The sequence below is a fragment of the Gallus gallus genome, chromosome 6 (assembly GCF_016699485.2).
Source record: "Gallus gallus isolate bGalGal1 chromosome 6, bGalGal1.mat.broiler.GRCg7b, whole genome shotgun sequence".
Taxonomy (NCBI): Eukaryota; Metazoa; Chordata; class Aves; order Galliformes; family Phasianidae; genus Gallus; species Gallus gallus.
In genome coordinates, this window is record NC_052537.1 from 7,904,597 (window position 1) to 7,922,419 (window position 17,823).

The 17,823-nt window shown below is 37.7% G+C and overlaps 1 long non-coding RNA gene across 2 annotated transcripts in view; it reads right to left on the reverse strand.

Annotated features, from left to right (window-relative positions):
- The window catches only part of LOC101748440, a 183,336-nt gene that overhangs the window by 128,500 nt on the left and 37,013 nt on the right, over positions 1-17,823 (reverse strand). For both annotated transcript variants that reach the window (XR_006939541.1, XR_003075912.2), the window contains exon 3: positions 2,680-2,771. This is a non-coding gene — a long non-coding RNA (uncharacterized LOC101748440). The remainder of the gene's footprint in view (positions 1-2,679; positions 2,772-17,823) is intronic.

A 17,823-nucleotide genomic window follows, 5' to 3' on the forward strand; every position in this document is an offset into this window, starting at 1 on the left:
ATAGCAGTGTCTTTAGAAAACTCATAGTAAAAGTCTCATGCTAATTGGTTTGAAGCACAAGTATTGATAAATGGCAGTATTTTAATTTCAATTAAAATTCATGAGGTACACTAATCTCACTTGACACCAGTAGCTCCCCCTCTTTAAAACTGAAATAACATTCTCATGGTTATTTATAGCACACATTTTGGGGGCAAAAGTACAAACGGTTCCAAGAAAGACAATAAGGTTAAAAATTGTTATCATGATGCTAGTAAGTAACCCACATTCACAGCTAGTTTACAGTCCTCTCATTTCTATCCTAAAGAGAAAAATAATATTCCTATGTAAAGTTATGAATGTGTGTTTTTAATGAACTTGAATCTCAGTACTATTGAAATGGATCTTCTATGCTTTAAGGCGTTATGAAGCACTGTCAGAAAGGAGGTGGTGGGGGTTTGACTGAGTGCAGTCTGTGTATCTGAATGGCCCTGTGACTCTGCCAAGTAAAGGAAATCATGGTTTAACTTGCTTTTGAAATATTTAATCTTACACAACTCTATATGAAAACAGGACAAGTTCTTCTGCCACTCCACTACTGAGCAGTCCTAAACCTCTTGGGTTTATCTGCCAAAAGAAGTTACGCACTTGAGTCTACTCAGTATTTGAATAGGAAATGGATGCTTATATCCCCTAAGGCTTTTCTGAAATTCTCAGGTGTAAAAAGGTACGCCTTTAACAACTCTGTTTCGATCTTTCTCCAGTTTTTAAACTTCTGAGGTCAAGAACTCTTAATATCAGCACATGGTAGATGGCTATAGGACAGAAAACACAAATACAGTGCCTAACCACAGAGGAAGTCCACCAGCCACCCCAATTCCTTCTTAACAAATTAATTACCTTTTGAAGAAGATAATAGCAGAAAAGAAAACCCACAGTGTAATGCTACCTTTTCTTTCCCTGTAGTCAAAAAGTTATATTAGCCAGTTATAAAATAGTTCTGGGGACTGAGATTTTCTATGGAGTTTAACAGATTTAAGTGAGTTCAAAGTGGATTTTTCTTAACAAAAAGAAAAACCCACATTTAATTAACATTTGTCTATTTATCTCCCTTCTAGTTCATTACTGAGACTCTCAAATTAATCTGTAAATGTGTAGTACTGAGGAATCAGCTCAATGAAAATCTCCATGGAGCTGCGCAGAAATTTCTCATCACATTTTGTGCAAAGTCTTTGCCTGCATTTCCATATGTGAAACTAAAAATATTACATATGCTATCATTTTACTTCTTCAGTGCCTTCAGAGCTTCCAGTGACAAAAAAAAAAGGGGGGGGGGGGGGGGGGGGGGGCGAGGGGAGTGGAGAGAGGAGTGATTAATTCTATCCCCTTGCTAGGTGCCTGTATTTAATTCTTTCTGACATATCTGTGTCTAATGTATTTCTTAAATAACACCAATACTAGAGATTGTGTCGCTTTTCCTGGCAATCTATTTTCATGCTTTCTGATACAAATAGTTTCTAATTAATAATTTGGATTTTATTTTTTTCTGAAATTCAAGCCCACTGCTTCTTATCCATTTAACCACAGGTAAAAAAAAAAAATAGATTAAATTATATGAAATTATGTCACAGATCTTCACTGCAGCTTTTCTCTGGTGCATTTCCCTCTTTATCATGCCTTTTTATCTTGCAATTGTTAATACCAGAATATTTTTTACACTCTGTGTAAGAACTTGAAACATACATACAGAAGCTTGTAGGATATTCTTTCAAAGTAACTGCTGTAATGTAACAATGTAGATTGTGATGATGTCCTTTCAATCAATTAAATACATGTAATCGTAAATTACCTATAAAGCTTCATTTTCTGCTAATGCTCATAGCTCAGACTTTTTGGCAAGGAAGATTTTTTGTTGTTTGTTTGTTTTGTTTTCACTTCTAATGATCTATTTCCTTACCTGGATTCATGACATAACTGCAGTGACTGACAGAACAGACGTGGCCGGATGGGAGCCAGACGGGAGGATAACATATCACCACTAGAGACTGCTTCCCATCAGGCTGTGCAGGGCAGCAGGTATCCCTGCATTGGTACGGTGCTGAGGCTCTCTCCCATCACATTCCTTGATACATTACACATACCTCCCAGCACGTGACAGGCTGACTGCATGTCACACACTGGAAATAAAGATATAACTAGGGACTGCAGTGGTACAGTACATTTTATCTGGGCAAGGGCTATTGATAAAATTATGTCTCACAAGATAGTCTTTTATATCACAGAAACAAGTTTTACATTCATATTATTGCATAATTAATGTTAATTTTAGCATAATAAATACTAAGCAAATTAAGCAACGAGTTATAAGGGGTGATGAACACAAAAAATGAGAGTACTGAGACTTAATTCTGGCTCCTACAAAAGCACTGTGAGCAAAGGCAGGTAGCAACACAGTCTAATGCTCTTCTATTTTTATATTAATTAGACTACATTTATAGTTACCCAGCATTCCTAAAAAATGCAAGGGTTTTGCATAAAGCCTTTAAAAGTCATGATTCTGTCCCAGACTGGCTTATATAAATCAGCCAAAATTACTCACATATTTATAATGCAGCTGAGGAAAATGATGGTTGCCTCCACATCCCAAAGATTAACAACAACGAAAAGCTGACTTTAATTGAAAAGGTTCTCCATTCTTACCTTTTTCAAATAGAGACTTGAAAGAAGCTTGTCCTTTCTTCCATAGCCATTATTTTTTCCACCCGCCTCAATAGGACAGAGTCAACATACCTCTGTTACAACAGAAAAAAGAGCAAATATACAGAGTGAAGAAAAAGCCCTGAAGACTGTCTGAGGGCTACAGTTTAAAAGGCAGGAAGAATAGAAATGTCATTAAAAAACCTTAGCAGGGCTGGCCTGAATACTTCTCATCCGGAAAAAGGGACTAGTATGAGAAGCCTGCCAAAAGGGATTCATTGTGGGGCAGGATGCAAAGATGGTGCAGAAGGAATCTAAAGCTTGAAGGACACAGGCAGAGCATTCTCCATTCATTGGACCAATTCCCACCACAGCTTGTAATTGAACTCAACTTCTACCCTCTGTGCCAGTGATTATCTGTGAAACCTAAGAGTAGAGTGTCCTGTCCTTCTGGAGCTGCTACAATTGTGGCCAAATCCCCACTGCAGCACCTCAGTGCTTTAAGACAGTACCAACAACTGTTACAAATCACTCATTTAGGCTTTTACAGATCAGTGTTTATTTGCTGACCTCAATTGCCCAGCAAATATGTGCCATGTCCACTGCGCAGGAAGGGAACGTATGAAGTGTTTTTATTGCAATATACATTATTATTCCTGTATTTGAATTTTACAGGAGGCTTGGCAGAAAGATTTGGAGGCAAAGTATTCTGCAGTCAAAACACATTCCTCTAAATATCAGTGATCCATTAAACCATGCATGTACAATTTTCCAAAGCCACATAATCACTTAATCCTCACCTCTGTTCTGGTTTAGCACATGCCGTCTGATACAGTCTTGTTGTTGGCAGAAAGTACTATGAATAAAGAACACCAGCTATATCCATTACTTTTGGCTTGTATAGTAAAGATTTATATACAAGCAGCACAAGTACAAAGTTCTATTATTCCAGTCTTGAAACTGAAATAAATCATAAGCTTCAACATAGGAAAGTGAACATAATTCAGCCTACTAGTTGTGTTATAGGAATAATGTCTCAGAGTTAGATTAGAATCCACAAAAGATTTGTTCTGCCCTGATTCACGGGGAATGCTAAACAACATATTTATTCTCTATTCTAAGTGATTCAAATCAAGACAGTAAGTCTCTGTTCCATTTTGCTTTTAGTATCATCAAAAATAAATGCTTTGAAATCAATTCCTAGAGAATATTAGTTTATCAAAACTAGCAAAATGTGTATGGTAAATCCCTGGCTATGCAGTTAGGAACAATTTTTTTAAAGACGTGAAAAGCCAAAATCCACATCACTCCAATAAATACATGTCCAACAATATCACCTATGTAGGTGGCCATTGATTTGGAGAATAAATGTTGTCTGTGCTTGTAGAACTGCAATATCCCAGTGGGCTGCCAAAACAGTGGTAACAGAATTACAGAATCATAGAATGGCCTGGGTTGAAAAGGACCACAATGATCATCGAGTTTCAACCCCCCTGCTATGTGCAGAGTTGCCAACCACCAGACCAGGCTGCCCAGAGCCACATCCAGCCTGGCCTTGAATGCTTCGAGGGATGGGGCATCCACAACTTCCTTGGGCAACCTGTTCCAGCGTGTCACCACCCTCTGGGTGAAAAACTTCTTCCTAATATCCGACCTAAACCTACCCTGTCTCAGTTTAAAACCATTCCCCCTTGTCCTATCACTATCTACCCTCGTAAACAGCTGTTCTCCCTCCTGTTTATACGCCCCCTTCAAGTATTGGAAGGCCACAGTGAGGTCTCCCTGCAGCCTTCTCTTCTCCAAGCTAAACAAGCCCAGTTCCCTCAACCTTTCTTCATAGTAGAGGTGCTCCAGCTCCCATCAGTTATGTGATGACTGGTACTCAACTACCTTACAGTATTTGAAACAGAAGGGAATGAAAAGAGAAATAACTGCAACTCAAGTATTCCAAGTCAGAGAAAAAAAAAATCCAAAGACTGTGAAAGTTCTCACTAAGAGAATCAGAAAACCATCAGGACAATGTGAAATTCTGCTCTGGGAAAAAGGAGGAAAAGAGAAGGGTATTTTGTGGGGAAGGAGTTGTTACTGACAAAGAACTGGGGCAAACATCAGATGCTGGAAGAGGATCTTGTCTTCTTGTGACTTCTTTAATACTCTGTTACATCACATACAACATTAATGACAACATGTTTCTTCCTATCTCCAGAACAGCATGCTTGTGCAACCTCAGCTTCTGCCATTTGCCTTTATAAACTCTACTACTGGTTTTCAGTGCATTAATGGGTTTCTGTTCTTTGATACATAGTAAACGCAATAAATGGGTGTTTAGAAGAATTTCATTCTTGAGCAACAAGCATTCTTACTTAAGACCCATGATTTTATGTCGATTTTGTATTAGATCTACTGTCACTTTTCTATTATAAGCAATTATTAATATCACATTATATTTTCATCACGTCTATTGAGCTCTGGATGTCTCAAGGCCTTGTTAAATTAAGCAGCAGAATGATACAGTGGAAAGACAGTATTTACTATGCTAATTTAATACAGAAAATAATGGAGTTTTCTTATATAATGCTGTATACTGAGCTAAGCCACTTCACTTCCCCCCAATAAATAAATAAATAAGCAGAGTTCATAAATTAGAAAAGCTAAAAATTAAACAGTGCACAAACACATTCTGAAGAATTCACACATAGGGAGATTTGTTGGCTCTTGTAAGAACTAAGAAGACAAGTTTCTGTGATCAAGAGCAGATGACGTGGAAAAAAATGAATAATTTATATTAGACAGCAAGACAGCAAGGTGCTTCTTGTTAGCAACAGACATATTCCTTTGGTGATCATAACTTATTTACAAGTGCAGAAATGTGGAAACAGGAAACGTACACACGCAAAAATTAGTATTTTACAGAACAGGTTGAAAAAATATCATTACAAAGCCTGCTTTATTTTTATTTCTCTCAGCTAAACATGCAAGAATTGAGCTACAATGCATATACAAGAAAAAATATGCAAGCAAAAGCAAACCACAGCTCAATGGTATGGAAGTTACAAAGAACTAGCAGTAACTTAAAAAAAAAAAATGCAAGGTAGTCATGTTCACAATGTTCACAAATGTTCACATGTTCACAAATGAAGCAGAAAAAAATAAAAACTTATTGAATTTTCTCCAGATTCTAGACAAACCCTAACACAACCTTGGAAAGGAAAAGGAAGCAAAAAAGAAAACCAAATGATTCTGGGATATACCTGAAGTAAAGGGAAAGAAACAAAAGAGAAAAACAAGAGATTGGCAGGCACTAGCTAGAGCAGCCCAGACATGGCAGTGCTCTCCCAGCCACAGGAGGAGCTGCGTGACACCGAGCTACAGGATCGTAGGATCCAGAGCTGTAGCTGTGGGAACCTGACCATCAGGCTGCCTCTGCTCCTGCTGTCAATCTGGGGCCAGGAAGAAGGTGAGGAGAAAGGCTCAGGGTATAGGATAGACTATAGGATAGTCTCTATATGGATAGAGACTTGTGTGTGCTATGTACTCCTGCACCTGCAGAACACCTAACACAAATGCGGTGAATGAATATCTCCCAAGGTATTCACTGCTAACAGACCATGTAACACGGCGTGTCTCTGGGGGGGTCTTGCTCTACCTCTTGCAAGGACTGGTGATGAGTGCAGCTGGGATTTACACTTTGGAGATCCAGGAGGAAACAGCTGAAGTTGGAAGAGTCTCTTTTTAAACCTCCATTGCTGACCTTGGAATATCTATACTGCATTAAGGATTAATACAGATTACAGTTTGAACTAATTGTTAGTATCCAATTCTGGCAGGACTGCTCTACTGCAACTTCACCCCCCTTCCTGCAGTCTCTCAAACTGTTTGCTTTTTTTTTTTTTTTTTTTTTGACAATGTTTTTTTCACTAGTTCAGAAAACTCCCAATGTTGTAACACACACTGCTCATTCCAATGAAGTAAACGGGGCTGAGCCATCACAGTACTGAATGTTACCTGGCATCCATGAAACAGGACTTTAGTCAGAGGTAGCCAGTTCAACTTCACAGTCCAAATTTCTTGTCCTTTGCCTAAATGTTAAATGTTAAAGATCACTGGGGGGGGGGGGGGGAATATAATAAAAATCAGGATGTCTGTATTTAGCAGTCAACAGAAATGAGAACTTCCTCCCTCGCTGTATGTCAGTCAGCCCTGTACATCGGTGAAGTGACTGCAGATTGCTCAATGCTGCAGTGCTCCTTAGAAATTGTTACGGCCCCTCACTTTTGTGATTAAAATATCAGCATCAGACTTCAAGTACCTTAAATATATTTCACTCAGTTAAGAGGCTGGTGATTTAGATAATGTTTTAAAGATCATTAAATGTTCCTAGCTCTTTTCCTTTACTGCTTCAGTCTCACAGATACAGAATGACTTAAGTATGGGTAAGCACTCAGGGGTGTCTTAGGGCTTTCAAGAAAGCAATACTAATTAAAATACAGCTAACAGAACTACCTTAGGTTTGGCTCTTAAGCAGGTCCTTTTCTGACCGTGTCATAAATCTGGCCTAAAAGCATGCTGAACACACAAAGCTCAGACTCCTCATAATTGAATCAGAGAACAGGCTTCTTATGGAGAGAGGGCTAAATGAACCTGAGATTTCTCATTTCCAATTTTTCTCCCAGCATTACCTTTAAATTTATTTTGTATTTCTAAAGCTGTAGCATTCTTTTTGAAGAGTAAGGACAATTTTTTTGTAAAATTTAAGACAACGGGTCAAGAGTTCAAGTAAACATTTACTAACAGTATTTTTCCATTTTTAAAAATTCACTTCGTAACGAACTTGTTTTTCTTGTTAGTGGCAGAAAAGTTTTGACTCAGAATTGTAAGTTCAGTGGGGAAAACTGGAGGAAATTTCTGCACAATATGTGTACGGAGAGGGACCCAAATGGAGTAGTGATACCCTCATGTTAGCTCACGGTATGCCATAAAAGGCAGATGGTTCTTCAGTGGTGGTGGTTTGAGCAAGTGTTAAAAGCTCAAGAAGCAACGCCAGACAGAATTTTCATCTCAAATGTATAGTGCCACTTTTCATGTGTACCAGGATGTGCACAAAAATAATAGAATCATGGAATCATAAAATCACTGAGGTTGGAAAAGACCTCTGAAGATCGTCCAGTCCAACCATCTACCTATCACCAATATTTTCCATTAAACAATGTCCCTCAATACAACACCTAAATGTTTCTTGAGCATCTCCAGGAATGGTGACTCCACCACCTCCCTGGACAGCCTGTTTCAGTGCCTGACCACTCTCTCAGAGAATTATTTCCTAACATCCAATCTGAACCTCCACTGGTGCAATCTCTAGTTCTATCACTAGTTACATGGGAGAAGAGGCCGACCCCTGCCTCACCACAACCTCCCTTCACGTAGCTGTAGACAGTGATGAGGTCTCCCCTGAGCCTCCTCTTCTCCAGACTGAACAATCCAGTTCCCTCAGCCACTGCTCATAAGACATGTGCTCCAGACCCCTCACAGCTTCATTGTCCTTCTCCTCTGAACATGCTTCAGGACCTCAATGTCTTTCTTGTAGTGAGGGACCCCAAACTCAACACAGTACTCCAGGTGTGGCCTCACCAGAGCTGAGTACAGTGGGATGATCATTCCCCTTCTCCTGCTAGCAACACTATTTCTGACATAAGCCAGGATGCCATTGGCTTTCTAGGCCACCTGGGCACACTGCTGGCTCACGTTCAGCCAAGCATCAACCAATACTCCCAGGTCTGTTTCCTCTACACAGTCTTCCAGCTACTCTGCCTCAAGACTGCAGCATTGCCTGGGGTTGCTGTGGCCAAAGTGCAGGATCTGGCACTTGGTCTTCTTCAGGCATTCCTACTACATATTTTCTTGCTTTGTCTAAATGTCATTAGAAATACAGGTTCCCTTCTAATTGTATGTGTAGTTCCAAGACGTAATTTAAACAATCCATTAGTATATAAAGCTGAAAACTCTTGGAAAACATTAAAGCTCCGAACTTGTATTGCATGTGTGTGTGTAATATTCACACACAGAAGTTGACTCAGTGTGATTAAGAAAAGAATGAAACATCTGATATTTACCATTTAACTTAAATCCCATCAAAAACTAACATATTATATCCAGTTTTCCATAAAGTACCTCTTCCACTAAACCAGCAATATAATGCCATCTGTTGAGGTCTTTATTGCTGTCACACAATACATGCAGTTAGGGCAAAAGCACATAACTTTTCTATCATACCATGTATGGAAACTGTTGGGTCATGAAATCAAACCAAAAATTCATAACAGAATTATAACACAATTGAAATTTCTTTCATGGAACAGCACTCATAAAATCACTGAAGAAAAAGAACCTAAAGGCAGATGCATGTGCATAGAGGAAGACTTCAATGCATGCATTACTTTTTAATAGAAAATTTTTCAATGGGATTTCTTATCTACACATGGGAAGTAACAGCAATCTTTGCAGTTTTAAATGCATCTTGCTGTTCATTTAAACATTGCAAACAGTGCAGTGGTCCACCTGCCACTTTTCTATGGAAAATTTCTTAGATTCTAATATTTTTCCAGTACATAAAGTTATTATAGAACACTGTATTTTGTAAATCATCACAGTTTCTCTATTTCATTTTACTCTTTATATTTTTACATCTCGTGTTAACAGTAATGAAAGAAAACCACTTTTGCTCCTTAGCTGAGGATAATACCTTATTCTGAAACACTTTCACTTCAACAACAACAACAAAAAAATGTCAACTGAGATAAATTAAGCTTTACTGTTTCAAACACTATCTACCTATTCTTCAAGGAAAAAATACTTGATTTGCCTGGCTCTAGAGAAAAATAATTGTATGTATATACATATGACACAACCCTGGAGACACTCAAGGTCAGCCTGGATGGGGCTCTGATGTAGCTGTGGGTGTCCCTGTTCATTGCAGGGGAGTTGGATCAGATGACCCTTAAGGGTCCCCTCCAAATCAAATGATTCCATGATTCTTCATACGTGTGTGTGTGTGTATGTATGTACGCATATACATCTACCTCCTAGCCTCTGAAAGCAGGCAGCAAGTATAATAAGCACTTTATTATAAATAATTCTTTTTCAAAATCTAAGTACTTTGCTATTTCCACTTATCATTTTTCTCTTGTAATTTCAGCAGGTACACCCACTCATTTCCACTAGCTGCCTTCCACTTATGGTACAGAAGTGTAATAATTTCCCCTAATAGTTCTTGACTATATTTTATAATAAGATAATGATAACATAAGGAATATAGCACTCTTTAGTAACGATTTTCATTAATTACAGTTTTAGGCATTAAAAAATCTAAAGCACACACTTTCTTCTCACTGAAATGAAAGACACTTAAACATAAACATTTTCTGAAACAGCGATTGATTTAAGACATACATGAAAACATCCCTGAAATGGAGCAGGCTGTAGTTCATACTGTGTGCTTCATCTCATGGTCAGTTCACAAAACACATTTAATAGCTCAGGAACAAAGCTTAATGTCAAAGCTGCCAGGCCAAGCCTAGTTCAGGAATGTGTCAGCGCTCACCACATACTTTAGCCCAACAGGAACCCCATTATCGCTTCTGTTTCTCTGAGATTTCTCCTGCAGGGAAACATGCACCTAATATTTTGCATATATATTAAATATGTTTCATATTTATTTCTCAAAAGGACTATTTATTTTCTGTTAGAAGACCCTGCCATGTCTACAGATAATATAGATTTTGAATACTTCATGTAGATTCTTGCATTTCCTATAAACAGTATCTATTATTGAATTAAACCACAATGTGACACTATACCTTCTGGAATAACAACATAGCTAGCAAGAATTCAACCTGTAGGAGAAGAAAAAAAAGGCCAAGATTCTGTTATCCATACCAAATCATACTAGATAGACTTGAGAAAAACAGCTAAGTACTTGGTGAAACACTTGCAAGTAGTGGTTTTCTAGTTTGAGACTGTTTCCATTGTTGCTGTTTGAACAAAAGGAAAAAAGACAAGAGAAGACAACAGGATACTGAAGAAGGTGGGATTTTACTTAGAAGATCAAATCTGTCAGTACCATGCCATGTGCTATAAAGGGAGCACAGAACAGAAAGCTTATCTAGCACTCCCATCAAACATCAAAAACAAATAAATGGAAACAGAAATAGTTCTTGAACCTTCCACTCAAGTAACAACGGTAATTAGTGGTAAAAACCTACACCATCTGTTCCCATAACATGCTTTTCGCTTTTAACAGACTAGAGTCAAGGGTGAACCTTTTTACAGGAAGTCCTATTCAACATTAATAGAACTTGCCCACCCTCTAAGTGTGTACCCCCATGAAATGTGAACTGTTACGGTCATAAAAATATCACTCCTGCACATTAAAATTCTGTACGGGTTGAGTGTTTTTGTGAATTGTCAGATTGGAGAGATATTCCTGTAAGATGTAGGAAGTACAGAGAAACTCAATGCCTCTGCTTCCAAACTAACCCAAGTATGGCTTAAATACAATTTATGTTTCGGGGGCTCATTACCTTCCATAAAAGAATACATCCACTAATGCATTACTGTTCATTAAAGGTATATAGGTGTGAAATGGAGGAAAAAATTACCTTCAGATCATATGTAAATTAATATGCTGCCTGGCAAACATATGGAAAAGCTGACAGCTGCCTTCTGGATGCATGCTCATTTGATTATTGAATCCAGCTTAGTAAATGGCTTTTAAGCAGTATCTACCCTCTTAGGTTGATCTACTCTCTTAGAGTAGATATTACTCAGTCTCTTTTATAAGACATCTTTCTTAATGGTTAGCAAGGGAATTAAGGTCTAGCCATGCCTATGAGTTTTGACTGTCTGTGGTTCATGAGATCATTTTTAATTAGTTCCTTATTGCTGGTTGTGTAACAGCTCCCATAAAGCTTCCCATATTTCTCTGCCAAGGAAGCCTAGCAGCAGTATCCCCTCTTGATGTCGAAGTGCTGGGTTACAATGTCCTCTTCACGTTACCTCTGGTTTTGGCTGCTTCAGCAGGTGATCCCATTGGCAGCACGTTGTCTGCTCCAGGAGGATAACCCATCTCTGTTCTCTTCTCACCTACACAGACCTCAGTCCTACAGTCAGCACATGCAGTGGGAAAGCACTGGCTCTCAAAGAGCCACTCTGCTATGCATGCATGTTTCACTTAAAAGCAGTTTAAGCTTAAACTGTAAGCCAGATGTGTCTGCCCAGGATTCCAGGCTACTGTCCCCACGATACATATCCATGTTTTTTAGAACTCCGGGGCTGGTTCTGATTCAATCAGCATTTTAGAAGTTTTTTAGTCAAATGTTCCCTGAACTCATTAGCCTACAAATCAAGCTCTCCTTGCTGCCTGATGACAGCTGCAACTTCTCTTTCCACTGAATTCCTTCGGTACAGTGCTTTGGCTCTTCTTCAAGTCTACACTCCCTGGTTGTCATTAGTTTTTGGTGGGAACACCTTGAGCTCACCCTGCCATCACCACTGTTCCTTATACCTCATTTTTCTCTTGCCTGAGACAGCTGCTGTACCAGTCTTCTAGCTTGTGGTATAGTTTTCTATCATGGGACTACTACTTATTTAATTTCTCAGAGTAGGAGACTCATAAAACGTTATCTCTGCCCTTCTGTCCTTTTAAGCAGCCTTGCTAAATGTTTTTGAACCCTCAAAACATTCTCCAGATTATGCATATAGTATGAGAAATTCTGAAAGGATCGTATTGGCCTCAGACTCAGAGTACATATGTCATCTTCCAGTCCTTTTTAAGGAGGGACTCAGTGTGCCAGTATGCTTTCTATTTCCAGTTCAGTTTTGGATCCTTGAAAAATTAATTTACCCATAAATACAATAAGTATTACAGTGACAAATACACTCATTTACCATGGTTGAATGCATGCCTACAGATTAAGGTGAAGAAAAGTAAGAAATAGGAGAGAGTTGGGCTCTTTCTATAGAATATCTAGAGACTTACTGTTACAACACCTCATATAATCCCAACTCCATTGCTAGTGAGATTCCTTCTTTGAAGGCTCTTTTCTGTTTGTAATTTAATGGCTACACTTTTCCAATTTCCTTTTCTGCAGCTTCAGTTATGTTAGGATTCAGAATAGACCCTCACATTCGGGTCTCACACCTTGTGAGCTTAAGAACCCTGTAGTTATTGCTCAACTTGGTCCTCAAACATTCAGGAATCCTTCTTGCAGATAATTACTCTGTATTTAACTTCTACATGTTATGTATGTGAACTGATACCAACGAGACTATTGGTATCTGGACATTTAGACTTCTGAAAGAATGGGCATATAGTCAGAACATATGGATTTTGTGGATACTAATTAAATGATTTTTTGTGTGTTTCAGCTGAATATCTGGACCTACATTTCTTCAGTTTGTCAAATTGAGAAATTGTAAGATATATTCTCCATGAAATTAATTTCCTTATTGCAATATTAAGCTGAGTTTAATATAGGAAAATATTTACCTACTCTATCAAGCTAAGTAAAAAGAATACATATTTTGTTGAGTATGTTCAGTTTTGTGTTGTTTTTCAAAGCTTTGTAATGACTATCCAGCTAACATATAATCCTCCCATGATCTGTGAAAGCTACACAAAATGAACTACATGAAACTACTGGAGTGCCTTACTTTGTTATCTTGTTACCTCATAGCTGGAAAATCAGTTTTTAAAGGCTGCTGATTACACGCAGAAACATTATCTCCTGCACATCAAGAAACATCACCGTACCCCAGTGACATTTTCCCATACTAATCTGCTACTTGCAGAGAAAGAGCAAGATTGCAATGTTTTCCTAATATTTGCAAAAATCCCTTATTATAATTAGCAAGACAATGAGACAGTAAAAGCCATCTGAAAACCTTTAATACATATCTTGGCCACCAATAGGCTTTAACACTAATAACCATTTACATATTTTGAAACTATTTCTGAAAACTCCTACCAGTTTTTCAATCAATTACCAGTGATTGCTGCAGCACTATGTAGATAATTATCTTCTATATGTATCTCTTTAAGATTAAACTTTTAAAAACACAATTTGATAGACTGATTATATGATAATAAATGTATTAATAATGCTAAAAGGAAGATTTGTCCACAGTAATTCTATCACAGAAAATAAATAAGCAAGCAAAACCCCACACTCTTCTAAGCAGGCAGAAACACTCATTAACACCAATTCATTAATTCGATTGCAAACATTTCCTTCAGTGATTAGCAACACAACCATCCTTATCTCATCAGAAAGTAAGGCAACATGCCATGCCTAAAAGATAACTCTTACCCAAATGCAATAGTTAGCACAATAAATGTAAAATTGCATGAACAGTTTCTAAAGGACAGCTACTAACAGCATGAATGAGGTATCGCAACTTTTCCTCCTGGCTGGAAGGCAGATTCTCCTGACTTTATTCACATTAAATGACACCCTGACTCATGGAAGTAAGTAGAGGTTTCTCCCCGTTGAAATGAGGCAACAATCTTGGTTCTAGCCAAAGGATGTGAAAGCTGCAAGCTTCTGCTTTGCCTTTGCCATGCCTTTCCTTCTTAAGATCCCTTTGACCAGATCAATATATGAATTCCAAAAAAAAAAAAAAAAAAAAAACCCAGCTATAATAGGCAAACAAATCAAGATTATTTTGTCCTGCCTGAGAAAAGGAAATTCTAAGAAGAAAATCTGCTTTCAACCTATTAAAATTATTTTCAGAGTCTGTAGTTTTACATCTAAATCAGAGAATAAGGGAATGGAGTAATGTTGATCAAGAAACACAGCAGTTTTGAACCTCACCAGACTCATCAGAAAGTGACTGGGTTTTATTTAAATGAGTTCTATTGTGGATCATACAGGCTACACCACAAGATACAATGGCTCTGGGTTACCCCTGATTTTACCTGAATTCCAGATTCATCAACCTCAAATACAGAACATGAACAAGTTGAGAAAAAGCACACAACCCAAGGAAGAATATGTCAATGCACACAAGAACAAAACAAAAAATGGGAGAAGCTCATGTAAGAGAAATTAACTGAAGAACATTTGTTACAATAGAGTATAAGGAACAGAGGCTTAGAGGAGAGAATCTGAGGCAGCAAGACGAGACAAAAGCTCTGAGGTCACTCACGGACAGCCTGAGGAGTCAGGCAATACAAAGGAAGCCAAGGAAAAGGGGAATGAAGAAGCTCCAAAGGGAAAGTACCAGATGGGACTCACAGTCACTGAATCTACATGGTCTGGTTGTATTGGCAGAGAATCTGACACCAGAAAAGTTAAGCGTTGAAGAAGCTGGAATATATAATCTGGACACCAAGAAGTTGAAAAAAAAAATAAACACAGATTCCCAAGACATAAGAGCAGAACATGCCTGCTCTTTACTGATAGAAAATTAATTGACTGCAGGAAAACATATCTAAGAGAGCTTTACAAAAGCGTAGTCCTGATTCTTTGCAATAAGAAAAAATACTGGAAGTATATTTGAAGAAGTTCTGTGAAAGAAACATAACGTACTGAAATAAGCCTGATCTTTATGTACAAGGAGAAAATTAAAAAACAAAACAAACAAACAAAAAACAACCAATCCATGAAAGGACTGTCTCATGCTGATGTTTCTGCTGCAAATGGAACTATAAACTGCGACTGCCAGATATCATGCAGGATGAGATCTGTATTACTAATAACAGTTTTATAGTTATACAGTTTGGAAGTGAGCATTCAGTTCCACTTTGGTTTTCATTTAGCTATAATAAAAACAAACAAAAACAAACAAACAAAAAAGCCTTTAAGAAGTTACAGGGAGAAAAGGAGAGAGAGCAAGCTGAAAAAATAGTAAACTTTTTGGTGGAAAAAAAACATGCTGGAGGCAATACCAAAAATTTCTTCAGGTTTGTGGCATGGATCATAAAAGTGAGGTTGTGTGCAGCAAATGATTATGTGCTAATGATAAAAAAAAAAAAAAAAAAAAAAAAAAAAAAAAAGGCATAGATACCCTAGAGTTAAGATGACATTCACTTACTTTATGTGACAGTAAGAAAACTACCTACCTGTGGCAGACTTCAATTTTCAGGCCATTGTCACTGACACAATTACGCTCCCTTCAATTACTGGAAGGCCACAATGAGATCTTCCTCATTGTGTTATCCCTGAATATTTAAGGATGTGTTGACAGTGCCTGTACTGCTAAAGGTCTGGCTTGAAACACTTCGTATTCCATCTCTATTGAAATGATCTACTGGCACAATCAAAAAATTGCAGTCCCAGTCTGGAGCTGAGGTCTAACAATTCTTTCACATAGAGAATGTAATGTCTCTTTGCTCATCTCCAGTGTGGTGCTTGAGATACGTTCAAGATGATTTATGCTCACAGCACACATCAATATGTACAATGTGTTGCTTTAAATTAACTTCTTTTGAAACAATATCCTCTTCTAAATATTTTAATTTTGGGAACATTTTAGTTGGTTCTACTTAAGTCAAGACATGATTTAACAGTGGTCTACGTGTTTCTCATGTAGACACTACTGCAGTGATTTATCTTGAAGTTCTGAATGCCCACTATAACCTGGGTTATTGCAATACTTTTTCTAGGACTCCTGGTATCAAACAATTGTTGATAAGCTGTATTTGAATAGCTCTTGCTGCGTTACTGTAATATGATTCAACTATCAATTTGTAGACTGTCAAAGATTTAAGCTTTATTGCACACTGTTAAAAGGAGCCTCCTCCTGCAACAATTTTCAGCTGTCTCCAACTTTTATACATTCTTACATTAATCTGCCAGTAGAGTAATGCCGTTTCCACACTATTTTTCTTGTTGTTGTAATTAAAAATATTTTAAAATAATGTTGACTTAAGGAGCTGTCACAAAGAAATTAGTGACTCCACAGCAGGTCAAAACAAAGATTGCTTTTCTAATGTGCTGGGTACTCCATTACTTGATGAAACGCAAGTACAAACAGCAAAATAGGCAGCCAAGGCTTAACCATTTCATGCTGATTTTTTTCCAGTCCTGCAAAAATCAACAACACCACTCCTACTGATATTGATTTCACTAGTACAAAGATTTTTCCTCAGGGAAGTGAGTGTAATGAATACTTGGGTATCTTACAGTCATCTTTTTCTCACTTTACATTTCACATGAAACTTCATTAAAGAAATGTCTATCCTTCCAGCAGTAAAGAACTAGGTAAAATATCCTTTGAAGTTCATTCCTTCTAATAACACCTCTGTGACTGTGAAGAAGGGTAGGGACTGCAAGATGTAATCACACTGCAGTGTGATTAGATTCAGTATTCAGACAGGACTAGAGCAGCAAAAAGGATAAAGCCACTGCTCTACCTTCTGAGGGAGAAGTCTTCCAGGGAAATAACATGACTCTGCTAAGAGGCATTTGAGATGCTGTCATAGGTAGTAGGAGAAAAAGTCCAGGGTTGTTTGCTGTAAAGGAATAGCAGCAGAAGCATTTTTGCATAAAAAGGATGTACAGTAAGGAACAATATATGCAGAACATTGATTTATTCCAAAAACTGCCAGGTGTTGGGAAGGAACGTTACTGGTCTAGGTCATGCAGAAAGGAGCTTGCAGGTTTCCAGGTCTTGTAAGCTTCCTTCTGCTGCACCAGATTAGAGACATGACATAACTTGTCAAATCCGTTAGGATGCTGTAAAGACAATCACAGCACTTGGAAGAAATAAGCCAAGCCATTGTGTAAAATCCAAGTATGAAACTGAACTGTTTTAAAAATAATTAATCGTATTTGAGTTTGGTCTTGAAGTCTGTCAGAAGATGAAGTTGTCCAAACATTACCATGCAGATTTATTTTTTCTTTTTTCTTTTGTTCTCCTACGTCACCTTTCCCTCTCTGAATCCCCACTCCCCAGTTGGAACATCTGTAATTTATGTATGATTTTTCAGGTCAAAGTATTTTGGGATATGAATGTATTAAAGTATGTACTCAAACATGTATTAATAAGTGTAAATAAAAATATCTTAACTTCTAAAGGAGTTGAAAATATGTATCTGCTCTTCTCTTTATTTTGTTATTTGCAAGCTTTTTGGGCATGTATATGCCTAAA